Source organism: Motacilla alba, chromosome 15 (assembly GCF_015832195.1).
Source record: "Motacilla alba alba isolate MOTALB_02 chromosome 15, Motacilla_alba_V1.0_pri, whole genome shotgun sequence".
In the NCBI taxonomy this organism is placed as follows: Eukaryota; Metazoa; Chordata; class Aves; order Passeriformes; family Motacillidae; genus Motacilla; species Motacilla alba.
In genome coordinates, this window is record NC_052030.1 from 5,860,224 (window position 1) to 5,877,781 (window position 17,558).

At 44.0% G+C, this 17,558-nt stretch overlaps 1 long non-coding RNA gene across 1 annotated transcript in view; it reads right to left on the minus strand.

The window, feature by feature from the left end:
- Positions 1-13,732, minus strand: part of LOC119707656 — a 29,601-nt gene extending 15,869 nt beyond the window's left edge. The window contains exon 1 of the long non-coding RNA XR_005258802.1: positions 13,469-13,732. This is a non-coding gene — a long non-coding RNA (uncharacterized LOC119707656). The remainder of the gene's footprint in view (positions 1-13,468) is intronic.
- Between the last annotated feature and the right edge of the window lie 3,826 nt (positions 13,733-17,558).

Here is a 17,558-nt window from a genome sequence, read left to right on the forward strand (position 1 = left end):
AATATGCAGAAAAAGATTGCATAATAGAGTTTAGCAAATGGACAGAATTCCATGGATACTGCCAGGATACTGACAGGACAGAAGATAAATTACAGAAGCCTGAGCTTAAGACAGGGAAATGAGTTGTTTAGAAGGTCTGGAAAAAAGGAACACTGACCTGTGTCCAGGGAGGACGTGTAAGAAGAAAAAGGCCCCCTTTCAGCTTGGCTGTAAGAAGACCACTGCTGCCTCTGATAGTGGTTGTGGAAAGGAGACATTTCAAGCCACATGGGAGGAATGGAAAAGCAATTCAATGTAGAAAAATAGCAAAGTTTAGAAAACAACAGGAAGAGGCAGAAGGCTGATTATGTCAAGAGAGCCTTTTCTGAGGTCTGTACATATCGGAGAAAACAAAGGAAACAGAAAATAATAGCAGAGATGAAATAAGAGAGAAGTACAGGGAGATCAAAAATAGGAATTAGAGGACTAGATGAGCAACTACATGAGCAAAGAGGGAGTGACATCTGATGTGGGCTTTCTTAATAGCAGAACAAGAAGAAAGTTTAAGAGGAAGAAAGGCTGTGCAGGACCCGCTCTGAGAATGAGCAGGGTCTGTGGTTAGAGATACTGGAATCAACAAAATTGAGGAGAGTTTTGATGGTTTTTGATAGGAAAAGGCTTTTCTTCATTTCTTGTCCAGTGTCTCAAATAATATTTCAGACCAGGGCAAAGAGCAGCACAGATAGAGATGAATTGCTGCCTACTGCAGCAGTGCTGAGCACCCTTTCTATCAGAACTTTGAGGAGCAGCAGGCATTCAACACCACTGGGAAAGAAAACCTTAAATCTTCTCTTCTCTTAATCTGTTGATCTCCTCAGGACAAGACTGAGGATATTGGTGAGATGAGGGATCATGGGCAGGTTATATAGGGAGCCAGCACTGCACATGACCTGTGCTGAAATGAAATGCCAGTCTAGTAGGTAAAAGCCTTTGTAAAACTCCTTCCCCTCTGCAAAAATACCCTCCAAGTTAGCTTTAACGCTTAAATACCATGGTTCCTGAATGCTACCTTTAAAGGTTAAAGCATTTAAACTATAGGAATAGCCAGAGGCAAAAAGAGGCCCGTTTCAATTTGATATGTTGAGGTCCTGCGAAAAGCCAGACTGGGGGGTCTCTGAGCTCTTTGTCCTTTCCTTTCCTCCTGAACCTGAGATGGCCCTGAGGCCCAGGCTGGGCTGTGCTTCACTATCCTTCTTCCTTTCTCTCCCTATGTTGTAGTAAATTATCCATTTCCAAAGGGCTCAAGCAGGGGAGGAAGTTCTCCATCCCTGACTTGCCTGCTGCACTGGCCAGCTTTGCAGGAAGGAACTGAAAGTAGATCAGGAAAGACTGGTGCATGAAGAGAAGAGCTGCACTTCTCCCAGGGGTTCAAAGCTTGGTTGAGACAAACAACATCTCTCTGCCACCGTGAGCACTGCCAGGATGGGTGGAACTGGTCCCAGTCACCACCACGTCTCAGGGGGAGCTCATCTGCCTTTCATGGTAGGTCACAGGACACCTGCCTTCCCTGGAGGGATCAGGGTCTGTCCCAGCATACTGTGGTCAGCTAACAGTTTGGGGTTTTTTTCCCATTTCCTGACCTTTATCTTGCAGCTGTGTTTTGAGGCAGGCACAGGCCTGGCTCTTGCTGTTTTACAGTCAGGGCAGGGCAGAGCAGCCTGTCGGTGTCACTGCAGCACCAGCAGCAGGACGGTCCTGCTGCACTGCAGCTGTTGGGCTTGCAGAGAGAGGAGAACACCCCGCGGACTTTACCCCACCCTGTAATCCAAAGAGTACTCCTCAGTTTGCTCTAACCTAAGCCTTGCTGCAAGCTGCTGCCTCTTACAGCGTTATCTGCTCTGATAGCCGTGGTATTAATAGCAGGAACCTTCCTTGCAAGGAGCCAACTGCAGCTACAGCACAGCTCCCACTGTGCTCCTGCACTGCTATCTCTGTGCAAGGAAACACTTCCAGCTCTGCTCCACTGATTACAATTAATGGAGACCTCCATCCATTTATCCCCCCTCAGCATAAACAGTCCTATCTGGAGGTGGTGCCTGCTGTCAGCTCCCACCCTTTAAAACGGTGCTGGAACTTCCTTGTGCTCAGAGATGTGAGCGAAGGTCTCCAGCACTTTCCAGGCAAGAGCAGGGCTGAAGGTGACTACTGGAGAATAGAAGTGTAAAATCTTCTTGCTGGGAGCCCTACCACAGAGAGGTCTTCGATTGTTGTGTTTCCCTCTTTTAAAGACATCCCTTTAAAAACCTCAATGAAAATAGTGAGGGATTTGCAAGCAATCATTTAACGGGTCAGAAAAGCCCAACTACTTGATAAAGCTCTTTTACCTTTAGTAAAGCATGTTGGTACTGGAAGGCTGCCATGTGCTCTCCAGGGCTGTCCTTACAGTGAGATGTTTTAGAATAGCTGCTGTTCAGGAAAGAAGGATAGGTGTGTCATACCAGGAAAGCTTTCTAAGGGTCTCTTCCAAGGCTTGCTTTTCTCATGGGAGCTGAGAAAGGTCCAGGAGTCACTTCTCTGTTACCCTGACAGAGCTCACTCTACTGTTGTAGCTGTGCACAGCTGCATGGGCAGGCACCAGTCCTGGTGAGTCTCTCAGGTGGGGAGAACTCTGAATAATGCTGACTATTGAGTGCTTAAAAACAGACATTCTGCAATACAGTTTTTTGGGAGAAATGTTATCTGCACCAAGAAAAGCCTGTAAATTGTGTGTATACCATAAGAAATTTGGTTTCCAAGTCCTTAGTGGAGACCTTCTCTATCAGATATTTGTTTTCTCCATCCTGCCCTCAGTGCAGCCAGGGGCTGTAGCTTTGCCAGGGAGCTCTGAATTCCACAACTTTCTGCTTCTGCTAATCTCCAGTCTGACACTTCCTAATACCACCATTCAGAACAAGATTATACTGACATACACTAATTTCTTTGTCAATCTTAATTCGATATAGAAATCAGTTCTAAATCATCACAAATTCTATAGCACTGAGCTATCTCTCCAAAAAGATCACATGAAAGTATACTATAGAATTTTCATCAGATGTGTTAAGGCATAGAAGCAATGTGTGGAGATGATTGGAAAATTTAGGCGTGGAGACATTTTTTTCCAAATGATGGATGTGCAAAATCTTTTGTTATGGATCTTGAACCCCCAGAGGAAGGGCTAGGTAGATGGCCAAAATGTCTTCCTAGCTGATGTAAAGAGAAAGCTCTAAAAATCTGGTATGTGAAGGTTGGAGCAGGAGGAACCTGACTCAGTTGAGTCAGAGAAAGGTGTCTGATATCTAAATAGAAATAAATTCCTCCTCCTCAAAACAAACAAATCAACAACAAAAACCACAAAGAAAGATCTATTATTTTTTTTAGAGAAGAAACCTAATTCTGCTTCCTTGCATTTTTATTTTAAAAACCCCAACAACCCCCCCACACACAAAAAACCCTCCAAACAATAAAAACCCCTCAAATCCCAAAACAAAAAAACCCTGCAACCCTTCTAAGCAAATGAAAATAGAATTGCACTTCTGTATGAAGTGTGCATCTCATTCTCACTTTACGGCAGTGTGTGAATATGAAGTTCAGCAGAAGTTGATGAATTTACACCCCTTAGTGTCCACTTGCAGAGTGTGCAAGTCTTGAACCAGAGCCCCAGCAGGGTGAGACGTGCAGGCAGGAAGCTGCGCCAAGCTGCTTTTGAGGAAATCACACTTTTTGGATAAATATCAGTCAGCTGCAAACATTTTTCTCTCCAGGATGTGTGTGCTTTTCTAATGTTTAGAATAAAAATGTGGTGCTAGGAATTGGGAATATAGTTTTCACGTATTTGATTACTCCAGCATTAAAGCAGCATGATAATATTAGTGGTAGCCTTTAACATGAACTTTGTTCTGTGACTTCCAGGCTTCAAAAACTAATGAGGAGTAAAATTGGGGGAAAAAATGTCTTCCGACAGGCTGGTCTTCAGCACCTTTTTAATGGATAACAGATTTGCCATCATCACACGTCACTTGGAATATATTATGACAAGACACACAGGCTAATATAATGCATTGTCTACACAAGGCTACTATGTACTAGTGAATTTCTCTTCAACTTGATACAGGATGGTGCAGTTCCAGTTACAAAAGCTTTCAAATTGTTTTCCTGGAAATACCTAAACCCAGTGCAGCTATTCAATGTAACCAAACAACAGCAGATGCTTTGTACAGAAGTTGCAAAATGGTTTCTTTGCTTCAGTGAAATTTGGAAGGAAAAGCATGGGAAGAGTTTCTAACTGTCAGCACTTAGTAACAAGACTTCAGGGAAGCCCAGGATACAGACAGGCAATCAGAAAGGTCAGACTTTCACTGTGCTGGGTTCTGTTCCAAGAGATACGGGGAGCTGACTGCACCCTGAGCCAGGCTCATTTTCATTTCCAGTATTCAGATGTGAATCTGGATAGGTGTTTTCAAATCCTTCAGCTGTCTGAGTGCTGGGCTCTTGCTGTTGTCACAGGTTTGGCTATGGGGGTAGTGCATAGAAAGTGTAAAAGCATCAAAAGCCCCATCCCAGAGAAAGCAGGTTCGTGAAAGAGATGTAAACTTAGAAGCAAATATCTTCTCTTATTAAAAGACTAGTACATGCAAACCTTTTTTTATATATTTTTAAAAATTTGGTCAACAGAGCAAGATTGGCAGATGTGAGGGCAAGCCTAATGCAGCAGGCACAGCCACCTCCACCAGCTATGGACAAGACTCCTTCTGTTTTTTCCCCGACTGTAAATGGCAGATCTAGAAGTTTATCTCTTGTCCTGGTTTTGCCTTTTCAGTCAAGAAAGTATAAGGCAGACTTAAAACATTTTTAAAAGTGTTCTTCAAACTTCCCCAGGTAGGTCAATGGATAGTTGGAACTGGAATGACTCAGGAGCATTGAGTCATCAGCTGGCATTTTCCCCCTCCTCTCCACTTCTACAAGCAGTGATTTGTTTTCTTCCTTCCTCTTGATTAGCTCTATAATATACTCAGATTATAAAGTGAACTCGATTTTGTGTCTCTTGTATTATCTGTAGTGTCTCATTAGCCTCAGTACCATCATAACCCTTCTCTGAATCATCATTTGTATATGGATGCTTGACATATCAGCTGATTGTCCCTTTTTCTCTTTCCTTCCCATCTCTTCTGAAAGCCAATGAAGCCATTTCTGTTGATACTTAAATATCACAATTTCTCCCACTATCACTAATAGCATAATGGCATTATGAAGAACCTTTCTGCCGTGCATTTTTGTGTGACGTCATGCAAACAAGACTGAAGTCAAGGAAAACATCATTAAATGTTACCCTCTTAAATTTAATTTAAGAATGAGCAGGAAGTTTGGACATAGGAAATGTTGTTTTTCAGGGTCTCAGCATTGAACAAAATATTTTCAGGTCAGATTTAACATGGAGAAGGCACTGTAATGTTTATATGCATATGACCATAGAAAAGGCTTGAGTGCACAGAAAATAGGTGTCTACGTGCCACTGAAACCCTTGTGGCATAGAATTAGTCCTGGTTTTCCCCTTTGCATAGGGTGAGATGAGAAATATTTCCCTAGGGCTTATAAACAATTCTCCAGATATAGGGTAAAAGGGAGTTCAATGTCTCCTGCTTCTATATACTATAGAAGTCAAAGTCACACTCCCTGTGAGAATTCTTCTGTGTGATGTAGGGTGAGATTCTTGCATGCTTTTTTAATGTTTTCTTGGCACCCATAGTCACAACCTGTTTTTCTCTTCTTCTGGAGACCTTTGTCCAGGGAGCTGCTACTTTTTAAAAATCTAATAATTAAAATAATTAAAGCCATTGTTACTTTTTTTTTTTTTTTAACTCAGGATAACAAATTCTGACAGGTTTTTAGTGCTTGGTATCCGCAGGAACTAGCACTGCTTTGCAAACATCCTCAGATTTTCAAGATCTTGTTCCACCAAATACAACCTACATTTTTCTAATATTTTCCTTTGTTCAGCTTCCCTGTTGTCTCATTCCATGCGGTCTCACTTGAGTCTTGTTTTAACAATGATATGTTCTTTTGTTTTCCTATTCTATCTTATCTTCACAGCCACATTTATTTTTCCTATATAAAGTTAGGCAAAATGTCTTGCTGTTACAGTGCTGATGTAGGGGTGTCCAGAAAGCCAGAAAATGCTCCTCCAGAAACACAGCTTATGGATACCAGTCAGGCTGGGTGCACACAGAGCACTTTGCTGGTTTGGGGCTTTTCCTTGATGCAGTTTTGCAATGCATGTGAGCAATTATTTTGCTGAAGCAATGGGACACTGAGTTGTCAGGCTTTGCTCATTCTGTGATCTCCTGAAAAGGCATAGAATTAGGAGCCATCTTAGGAAATTATAGCTCTTTGCCCTACAGGATAGGGAACACGGAGTTCAACTGGTGTCCTCGATGGATTTGACTTCTGAAGGACTTTGTTCTTGTGACAAAAAAAAAAAAAAAAAAATCCCTAGTATTTCACATTAATTTAGGGGCTTAACTTAAGAGAAGTAGAGTAGAAGATGTTAGCCTGCTGGGGAGTATTGCAGAAAGACCTGCTGCTGCTGCAGACCTGCTGCAAAGGTGCTGTGGTGTCCCTGCCTGGGCTCTGCCCAGTGCTGGCAGGCAGTGCTGAGGCAGGAGAGCAGTGGCTGCAGTGTCAATGCTTGGGGAAGCAATGGGCACTTCTGCAGTAAAGTTTATTGCCCAGCACCTGCCAGGGTCCCTTGTCCTCTCTGTGTGTCCTGGGTAAAGGAAAAGCATTGGCAAGCAAGGCAGTGAAAGGCGGCAACGAGCTCATCTTTCCTTGCAAGGGTGTGAAAGCAGGTGCAGGCTTGAGGCTGTGTTTTTCCAAATGCAACAGTTTGTCTGTGCATCCCCTGGCTTGACACCCCCGTTCTTACTTTTTAAATTAACATTAACATGTGGGTGTTACCTTCCTCAGGAATTAGAAGCTTCCCTTTCCATCACTTGCTTATTTTAGCTTTTGGAATGGGTGAAGGTTTGTTTTCCTTTCTGGAATAGTCACGCTGTTATGATGGAGAAGCTGAAGGGTCCAATTACTCTCCCCTTGATGTTGTTTGTAAAGCAATTAGAACTGGCAGTGTGTGATTAAAACCAAGAAGTTATCACTCCTTTCTTGAGGCAGGAGAGGTGACTGCTGGCAGATGAATATGCACCAAATCTACAACAGGACTAATTTCCTCCCCCAGTGTGTAACCTCCTCTCCTGTGTTACTGGCTGCAGGTATGCAGTGTATGGGTTTTTGCACATGAATTAACACTTGTAGCTAATAGCAGTAAACTCACAAATGGACTATTACTTTTTATAGCCTTTTAGCAGAGGCAGCCTAGTGGAGCAAAACTGCTAACAAATTAAGATACGTTTGACAGGGCTTCAAGCAGGAATCATAACCCATGAGTCACTCATCGGGACATAAATGTAAAGGTGTCTGTAGAGTGAAGCTGTATCTCATCTGTTGTATGGTGGCAAGTGCTAAACCACAAAATAAGAATTAAGACCAAGAGTTAATCTTGGAGAGGTTTTCAGAGCAAGGAACTGACTCCCTGTAATGGCTGTAAAGAGCTTGTCATATCTGTCGTGCTACAGGATATAAAATAACAGTCACAGTAAAAATAAGTTGTATTTGTCTACTTATGACACTGTACATATTTTAGCCATTGTATGATAATGAGGAAATCTGATCTTCTGAGGGGAGTGTCTTTAAACCACGGACAGAATATATTTGCCAGTGCAGATGCAGGGCTTTTGTGGGGTTTGTTACTTGAGCATAAACCAAACTGGAGTAAGAATGGCTGTAGGAACTATCAAATATGTTTAAAACAAATCACCTTTTCCAGCAGACCCTCTGCTACAGCCAAACAGAGTGTGGGATTTCTGGTACGTGGCTTCAGCTCCATTGTTTTGTTTGTTCTTTTTTTCAGTTGAGGAGGTGGAGGTTGAGGCTGCACAGAGGCTGTGTTTGCAGAACATCTGGATGAGCACTGGCTCCTTGGGTGCGTGGGAGTTAACAGAGAGTAGTTGCCCACCTCGGAGCTTTCTGCCTCTCCTCATCTGTGGCTTTCAACCCTGTCATTCTTCTTTTTATTTGAACTTTCATAGAGTACCTAATATCTTTTACCTCATCAAATCCCATCTCAAGGACAATCTTTTAGTCAGCTTCAAGTTTTCCCTTATTTTGGAACTGGCTGATGGGGCTCTTGCATCTGGCATTGTTTCATTTTTTGCCTCACCTTTCCACTACCCAACACTGCATTTTATAAGGTAGAGATGCAATATAAGTCTTGAAGCCCCAGCAAAAGCTGTACCCTACAGGGGGCTTTTCTCAGTGCATTCTTATTTTTGGGGCTTGTTGACTGTGCAGCATCGCATCGTGCACCTGCGTATGCTCCTATTGAGGAGCTCAGGAGAGTTCAGTTTGTCACCAGCTCCCCAATCACTATGCTTATTAGTAACTTAAAGCCCAAACTTAGAGATATGCAGGCTGATTTTACTCCTCTTTCTCTATCTTGAACCTTCCCTCCCTACTAGGCTTGTTAAAACTTCATTCAACATGACTGAAGACTCATTCTTCTCTTAATTCCTTGTGATATTCTGCTAAGAACATCCAGTGTTAGAGTTCCAGCATAATTATATTTTCCCACAGGTGTAAAATGTGTCTACATCAATGGCTTATTAAAAGAGTGTAATAAAAATTATGACCCCACGATTCTGCTATTAATATAACAATTCTGAGCCAAGAAAGCGCCTTGATCCTTCTTATGTGTCTGCTGTAACATGGTACAAGAGCAGAACACTGTAAGCCAGTTTAATCCCTTCTTCTCACCCCCTAGCAATATACATTGGCCCAAGAGAGTAACATGAATTGAAAGTTTAATTAATTAATATGCAATAGTGATAATGTCAAAAGAACAATATGTAAAGCCCACACAGAACAGGATTACACAGTACATAGGGGAAAGCCTAGAGCTAATATTTAATATAGCAAAACACAGCCAAAAATAACTTCTCATCCAAGGAGCAAAAGAGGGAGAGCTCTGCAGGTGCTGGAGCAGGGGAGCTGTGCAAGCAGCCTCTGCCTTCAAGTGCACAGCTGGACCCAGCCATCCATCCTCTGGCTGAGCTTCCTCTCTGCTGGGAGCTGCAGAGATCGTGGTGCTTTCCACGAGTGCCAGCTTTGGGCAGTGACTGAAGTTCCCAGCCATCAATTTGACTACTTTAAAGTCTCTCACTGCTCCAGTTGAACAGTGCACGCCAGAACCAGAGCATCAGACACAAGCAACACAGGTGCAGAGCAAGCCACAGCAAAAGGGGAGCCTCAGAGCTCAGAGCACTTCTGCAAGTGAAGCATGAGACCAACTGTTCACTTCAGCTAAATTGTTCACTTAAGCGTGGATGAGCAAAATTTCACCAGTAGGCAAAGTACCCTGCTGCTTTAGCAGAGGTACAGCCACATTAACATGTCACTGGCTTTGCCAGAAATGAGCAATTTGCCCAAGAGTCTCAAATCAGTAACAGTCATGTGAGTGGAAAGATATTCAGCCTCTTAGGGACTAGCAGGTTTCACACATTGCCTAGAGTTTACTTTCCTGCTCCTTCCCTAAAAAGAACAAGGAAGGAAAGGACAAATGTGGAGGAATAAACACTCAGTACTTCTTCAGTATTACCGAGGGTTCAGTGTACAGCCAGGAGAGCAGAACTCGCTCTTGGAGGACAAGTTGAGAGAGGGGTGAGATGGGGGACTCCCTGGCTTCCCTGCAGGTTTCCCAGTCTGCCACACATTCCTTAAGTGGTGGAATGAGGTCCATCTATCCTGCCTGCTGCTTGGCACTGTCACCTCCCTGTACACACACACCAAAGAAACTGCAATAGCAAATAAGTACCTGGTCAAAATATGGGACCTACTTGTCTCTGTTGATTGAAGAGTGTAGGTCTGGCAGCCAGGGCTCTCTTAGCTGTTGTGTCTGTAAATTCATCCCCTGTCTGATTCCTCTTCCAGCCTTACCCAGCTCTAATCTGCTTGCTGTCCTTCCCTTTGCTGGAGTTGATTGCTCCCTTCCTTCATGGCGTAGACTGATTTAGAAGAGCCAGGTCAGCTCAGCAAAGCTCTGCTGCTTGAAACTAACTCATCTCCTCTTGAATGCCACACAAGATGCTCAGCTCTTATATAGCAATAATCTCTGGAAGTCAGGAGGAGGCTGCAGAGATGAGAAATGAGGGCAAACCAGGAAACCTAGCTCTCAGCTGATACACCAGCAGCTGGGAAAGGTTGTGTGCCCACAGCTTAGTTCGGCTGCATGTTGTAGGTCAGAGTCCACAAGCACAGCAGGAGAAGAAAAGCCATTGGGGTTGCCCTCCAGCCCCTTCCTGAGGTGGGAGAGATAGAGGAGGATGTTTGTAGTAGTGGTTCTTGTATGAGCTTGCGGTCTCTAAAGTTTTCTCACTGGTGTTTTTCAAGTGCCAGAGCCTGGGCAAGTTAACACAGGTCACAGCTGCCTTGTGTGGAGGTGTCACGTCATGCTGCCTGGTTTTTATACATGGATCTTCTGTGATTTATTTGCTGCTTCTCTCAAAAGCTTTCTTTCTCTCCAGCTGACTAAATTAATGTATTTGTAGTAGTTGAAAACGGGTGACTAACAGCAGGCTGGGCCCCTGGCTGAGTGGAGGAGGAGAGCTTTCCCCCTTCTGCTAGGAGAGAGGGGTCAGGAAGAGCCATGTGTCTGTCTGGCTTCTGCAGGCTTTCAGGGCCTTTGTGATATTCTCCTGCTTTCCTCCTGTGGTTGCCATTGCTCTGCAATTTCCTGTACTGTCATAATTTTTTTTTCTTTATTTTGACATTCATTAAATTTGTGACTATATTTTACTTTGCTCAAAGCTTTGTGCGTTTTGTGCCAGGGTTTTACCAGCAATAGTTAGTGCATTGGACTGACACTTCCCCAAGGGAAAACCCAGCTTCCAAAGAGGAGATTTGCCCAGAGGTTTACACTTAATATGTGGGGTAAGTGCCAGGGAAACTGTGGACAAGGACAGGACCGAGTCACTTGGAAGGGCAGCTGTGAATGCTGTGATCACAGTAATCCAGTCCAGAGCAGGGCGAGGGGTCAGACAGCAGAGTTATACCCAACATCAGGCTTGTGTGCTGGGTGAAACTGCTGCTGGACAGAAAGTAGAGTGTTTGTAGCTGCTCCACTGACCAGAGGGACATGAGACTCCAGACAGGTAAGTGAGTCTCACTGGCAAAGTGAGTTTTACATCAGTGAGTCTCTAGTTGGTTTCCCTCCTCCCGGAAGGAAAAAAAATTGGTTTGAGTCGTTTCTGTGGTTTTAAACATCTCACTGTGTTGCATCAGTCAGATGTGGGGATATGGTAGATGGAGTGAAAAAGAAATGTGTGAGACAGAAAATGAAGAAAAGTGCCATCCTGTTTGTACAAATGGCTCTGCCCTGGGCTGAAGAAGGCAGGAGAGAATAACAGACAAGAGCTCAACCAGAGTTGAAAGGCAAATCTGAACTAGAGGAAATAGGAGGGAGTGATTCTTCAGTAAAGGAAAAAAAGATTAAGATCTGACCTAGATACAAAGATCATTCCCATCCTGCCCCCCATTTGCTAGGTCAGGGGAGGTAATGAGAACAAGACATCCCTAGGACTGCTACAAAATTCTTCTAAGGTTTTGAGCCTACGTAAGGAGGCTCACCAGGAAACACAAGGTAGCTGTGCTGCACCACCTGTGAGCTGGAGTCTGCCTGGGTACTGGGTCAGGTTCAGGGGATCTAAACCTGTTCACTGTGTGTCCCCATTCCTCAGCTCCTCACAACATCAGGCAAAGGCCAACAGGCACAGGATGGTGTGTGTGGAACCACAAGTGACTGTTCTGTCAGCCTGCAAGTGAGAGGCTCTTACTCAATGCTGCCTTAACAGCAGTATCTCAGCTCCCACCGTGCTCAGGATCTGACCTCCTCAGCTCTTTTCATGTGCTTTCCCCCTGCCCTGGGAAGGGGTCAGGCTCTTGCTGTTGCTCACTTCAAAATAAGGGTGTGCAGCTTAGCTGAGCAATGTACCCTAATGACAAACTGCCAGGAGGTGACGAGTTTAAAAATATCAAGAGATATGATGAAAAACAGCAGAAGAATAGACCTAGGAGTAATAAAATGAGGTTGATAAAGGAAGAGTCACCTGAAAAGTCTCCTGGGAGGTTTGCTATGCTGAGGCATGGCCTCTTGGATAAATGTGAGCTTTCCTATGAAACCATTTATAAATTATGTGAACTGTTTGCTTTTAAAAGCCTCATAGCAGAGACTGCCATCCATATCAAGTCACCTGTTAACTCTTGATATTTCCAGCCTCTTTTCTTTGCCTGTTGCCAGCACCCTGATTACAAGGCTTTCTTACACTGATGAGTTATCTAGTCTTATCTGCCCTGTATGGAGCTTATTCACAAGAAATTTTTAAAAAATTATTGTTCAAAATTCAAACCATTTTACTTGGCCTTTGCTATTATGTTTGTATCCTGGACTTGAGGGAAAATTTTAAATGTGCTCAAAGTGACAGCTTAATTCCAGCTTAATTTTTTGAAAGTGACTTGGATACTTCATTCATGGTGAATTCAACCCATTTGAATTTGGGTCCATTTAAGTTCCGGACAAGGCTTGAATCACATATACCTTCAGGCCTGGGTCTCTGATTGTAACTGAATCCAGGCCTTTGTGCTTAAACTCTCTGGTGTGAACTGTGAAGGAAAAACATGCACATGGACGCTGTTGATAAAACCTTTGGGTACTTGAGGGAGATCTGTTTCAGTAATGTTAGTGTTTTTTCATGGAAAAACATTTTACATTTGTTTTTCACTGGTCTTTAGAGACTGACAGTGAACACAAACCCCCTCACATATAACAGGAAAATAAACCTTTTATCTGCTGGGGTTTTTTAAAACATGACACACAACACTCTTTATCATTCCGGAATTAGAGAAAGCATTAATTCAATCAATTTAAGTGATGAATGCCCACAAAGTGAAACCTTTTTTTTTTCTGGAATTATGACCTTGGGCAGATTAGAGCAGCTAGGTAAGAAATCCAGCAAGTATTTATCAAAGGCTTCTAAGGCAGTGCAAACTCTAGTGAGTTCAAAAGCAAGAGACTTTCAGTCTTCATACAACTGACAGGGTCATAACGTTTCAAGAATGTCAGGAATCCATGTGGCTGTTCCATTAAACACCCCTGATTAGTGAATGTGCTGATAAACTTAGAGAGTCAGAGGTCAACATTTTGGAGCCCAAGGTACCCCAGGTATCTGAAAAAGTCGCCAGAATTCCTGTGCCTTTCACCCAGTTAACCCCTTCCATCACGGCACCCATGGCATTTTCCAGACAATTCTGCAGAGATGTTGAGTTACTCTGAAAACTATGGAAAAATTACCTGAGGCAACTCCCATGGAAGTGTTCATAACAGCTGGCTGCTCTGTGATTTCAGCTCGAACTCAGAGTCAGTAAATGTGTAAAACCTGCGTTGCACTGGCTCCTCCGGCTCCCTGCCCTGGACTCTGGGCGATGCCAGGATGGCAGCAGGCTGTGCACTGAAATCCCTCCAGAGCTATCACACTGCAAACACGACAGTGGTTTCAAAATGCTCAGAAGCAGTCACAGCACCCTGTCACTGCACTGAGCTCTCCACTCTGCTCAGATCTTGTTGCAAGACCTACAGCTCTTACTCCTGCCAAGTGCCTGTGGCAGGCAATTGGGAAATCTGTGAAAATATGGGCTGTGTGCCTGAGCGTTGCTTTTACAGGGCATTGGTTTAACTGCAGCACAATCAGGAGAGTCCCGGGAAGGCTGAATTATCCCAGTAGTTCCCCTGGGTGTTAGCCCATTTTCCAGGCAATTGCCCTAACTGGCACGGCCCCTCCATGGAGGTTGTTTGTGCCTCAGTCTCCCAGGCAGAGAGGCAGAGTTTAACTGGTCCTGCGATATATGGCTTTTCATTCCACGCGCTGATTATGAGCTGCTGGAGGCACTAAGCATTCGTGTCTGCTGAGGGCCACAGCGTGACCCCATCAGTTTCTTTGAAAATCAATAGGAAAAATGTTGGAGAATGCAAAGGAAGCAGGAACAGTCAAAGTAAAGACAAGTGATGTCCTGTAATGGCTGTAATGATTCTGAAGCACGCAAGGTCACAGATAATCAGGAATCTAATTTTCCTTTGAAAGAATCTGTCAAGTTACTTCCCTACCTCAAAAACAACTGCTGATTGATGTTATTTATGGGCTAACAAACTCATTGAAGGCAGTCTGAATGGTGGTTGTACAGCCTTTACTATCCAGGTGGAGTTAGGTACCCTCAGCTGTAGGAAAAAAAAACAGGTAAAGAGGTTTTCATTGTTGCAGTAAAACACATGGATAGGATGTGTTTCAAAAAGTGCCAACACTGCTGCAAGCCAGAGACACAATGCAGCAGTTCTGTTAATCAAGCTCTCAACAGTTTAGGCTTGAGAGATCTCCCCATTTAGCTGCTTCACTGTGCTGTAGTTCAGAATTGTTGTAAAGTGGGGAGAAAATATCCAGGAAGGATGGAGGTGCCTTGGGACTGGGCAGAAGTGTGCAGAGAGGTCAGGGCTGGGCAGGCACTGGCATGAGTGCCATGCCTTCCTTACAGAGGGAACCAATATTTGGGGCTCTTTCTCAGTGTGTGTTGCTCAGAGTAGATTGCAGGTAACACCTCAGGAAGAGGATGCTGAGCTCTGCAGGCTGTATCTGGGAGGATTTTGAAGCCATTTTGTAGCAACATACACCCCAACATGCTGGCTAGAGCTGCAAAGTAGGACAATCTTGTTTCTAACACGTAATGTCAAATCCCTTCTTCTCTACCAGTTCTATCCAGGTGCTTTTTGGTTTTACTTCAAATTGTAAAGAGCAAGGGCAGAGCTGTTTCCTGTAGGAGTGAAGTAAAAGGTTTGTCACAAGCAACTGGGTCGCTTGACAAGAGGGTCTCTTTTCCCTGGACTGTGTGTGCTTGGAGCTGGTGGTGAGGGAGCTATGGCATGGATCCAGATCCAAAGCAACCTCCAAACAGTACAGATGCAAGGCAAATTTGGACTTCAGCACAAGCGTGGGTGTCAGCTCAAAATGTATAATGCAAAATCAACTCACAGCTCAAAGGTCAGGGTCACAAGCAGGGAAGTAGCAACCCCACAACTCAAAATCTTGGGATTAGGCTGGATGGCAAAGTCAGCCAGCAGAAGGAAGAGGCCATAGGAACCTCTCGTGTAGGTATAATTTAAAATGCATTGTAATTGTGAACTGCATTCTGAGAGGTTTCCTGTAATGAGGGGTCTTAGAGTTTGTTGGGTTGGGTTTTTTTTTTTTAAAGCTGGTCCTTAATTTTTTTCACAGCTATTTCAATCTCAGCAAGCTCCTAGACCTGAGGGGAGATGGGTGGTCCTTCCAAAGAAAGAGCAGTGCACTTGTTTTGATCATTTTAACTTCAAAGATGTGGGGTAGAGAAAGACCGTAAGAAAATGTGGTTGCAACAAGAAGAGAACATATGAAAATATGTGATGAGTGAGATGTGAAACTCAGGCAAAGATGAGATTTTGGCTAGCTCCAGCTGGGTTCAGCTGGCCTTTAACACTGAGGATTCAATGCAAATCAAAGAAGAAGTTCCAAATTCCAAACACAATAAAAACTGTTGCTCAAAATGAAGTTATTTCTGCAAAGTGACAGTCAAGAATTTACCTCAACTCTAATTTACACAACTTGGATGTTTAGAAAGCAGAGACATGAATAGTGAGATAGACAGTAAACATTGTGATGTCTAAACCTCCCTGTATGGCTATGAATTACAAATTATGTATTTGCTCATATCTAGGTATTATTTTTTGGCAGTGGGGGTGTTCATGGCACGCTATTTTGTTATCTAGATTTTTCTATCACTTGAACAAGAACTTTGAAACTGCAAATATGGTCAATATCTAGTGCAGGAGCAGCATGGCCAGAGCACATGAAAGTCTGTTCTGCCAGAGCAGCTCTGGGGTTCTGACAGGACAACTGTCAACAGTCAAGATCCAATGAAGTGTTGCGTGTCATGTGTATGCCTGTCCCAGCAATATCCTGTTTCATCAGCATTCACCCTTTTCTGCCCCTCCTATTATTCAAAGGTGTTTTAAAGAAGAATGTTCTTATAAGGGCACAAGCATAACTTTCGCTCCAGCATGAAACACTTCACATGCTGGTGTTGCTCTGTACGTAGTAGACTTTGTCTCCTTCTTCCCAGCACTGAAGTATCTGGAGCCCAGATTTGTAGTCAAGATTTCAGGCACATTTTTGTGGTCTCATAGCTCTTATTTAGTTTTTTTAAAAGAAAAAGAAAAAAGCTATTTTAATAATCTGACCTGCATTTTAATAATTTCTAATGTCTGTGGTATCCATCCAGATGTGGTTTTGCCTGTCTGACCCTCCTGTCAATACTTATTAATTTCATTACAATCTTTTCAAGTGTGTTTGGAAACAAACAGGGAAAAGTTACCCTAAGGTCAAGAATGAGCCCAGGGAGGCGAAACAGGAATGATCATACTCACTACAAAAGAGAGCATGGTATTTCTGCAGCTTTTTCTATCTTGCTCTTGAAGTGAGCTCTATGCACAGGTCAGTAAGACATCCCTGAAGAGGGAAGTTGCTACCTGAGTCCTGGAGGTAAGAGGAGGAATCAAGGCATGTCACCGAAGCAAATCAGTGAGTCAGTGGCAGAACAAGGAGGACCAGAGCTTTAATACTTCAGAAGGTCTTCTGATGGACAAGTGAAATGTGAATGTCTCAGTCAGGGTGAGGGCTTTGACTACTTAACTAACAATGCACTGGAATAACCTGGGGGAAAATTGGTGTTGAAAAACTTGGGAGTCAAAAAGGCAGCAGGACTGGTGAGGCTGAAATGTCCACAGTGTGTAAAGTGCTTAACCAGAATGGTAGTTTCTTGATTTGACACACTTCCTAAGTTAATGTAAACCAAAATTCTAATTATTTAAGCCTAGAAACTGTCTTCATTTTCTTTGAGAAAACCGCAGGAGAGTCTGCTTATTTGGGGGTTTCATTATTCTGCCCTGTTGGTACAGCTGGAGAGACTTCAGATCTTTAAAGGAAAAGTGGAGGAACAGCAGCCAGAACTGGATGAAGTAAAGGATGGGGTGTCAGTGGTCCTGGACGAAGCCTGCCCCAGCTCTGTGAACAGCTCCAGTGTTGGCTAACACGGGCTCTTCGCCCTGGAGTTTCTCCTGTGCAAATGAGGGTGCTTGCCATGGGGCTGGTGGGGTCTTTTTGGAGCCTTTTCCAGTGTGGCGAGAAGCACCTCTGAGGACAGGGCGGCCAAGCCTGAGCTGGCAGTAGCGCAGAGCCGCTGCGAGGAGGCGGCGGAGCGAGCGAGGCTCCGCGGCGCTGCCCGGGCTGGCGCGGCGGGCGGGATCCCATTCCCGGGGAAACACTGCAGCTCGGAGCGAAGCGAGAGCACCGGGGGCTGGGCCG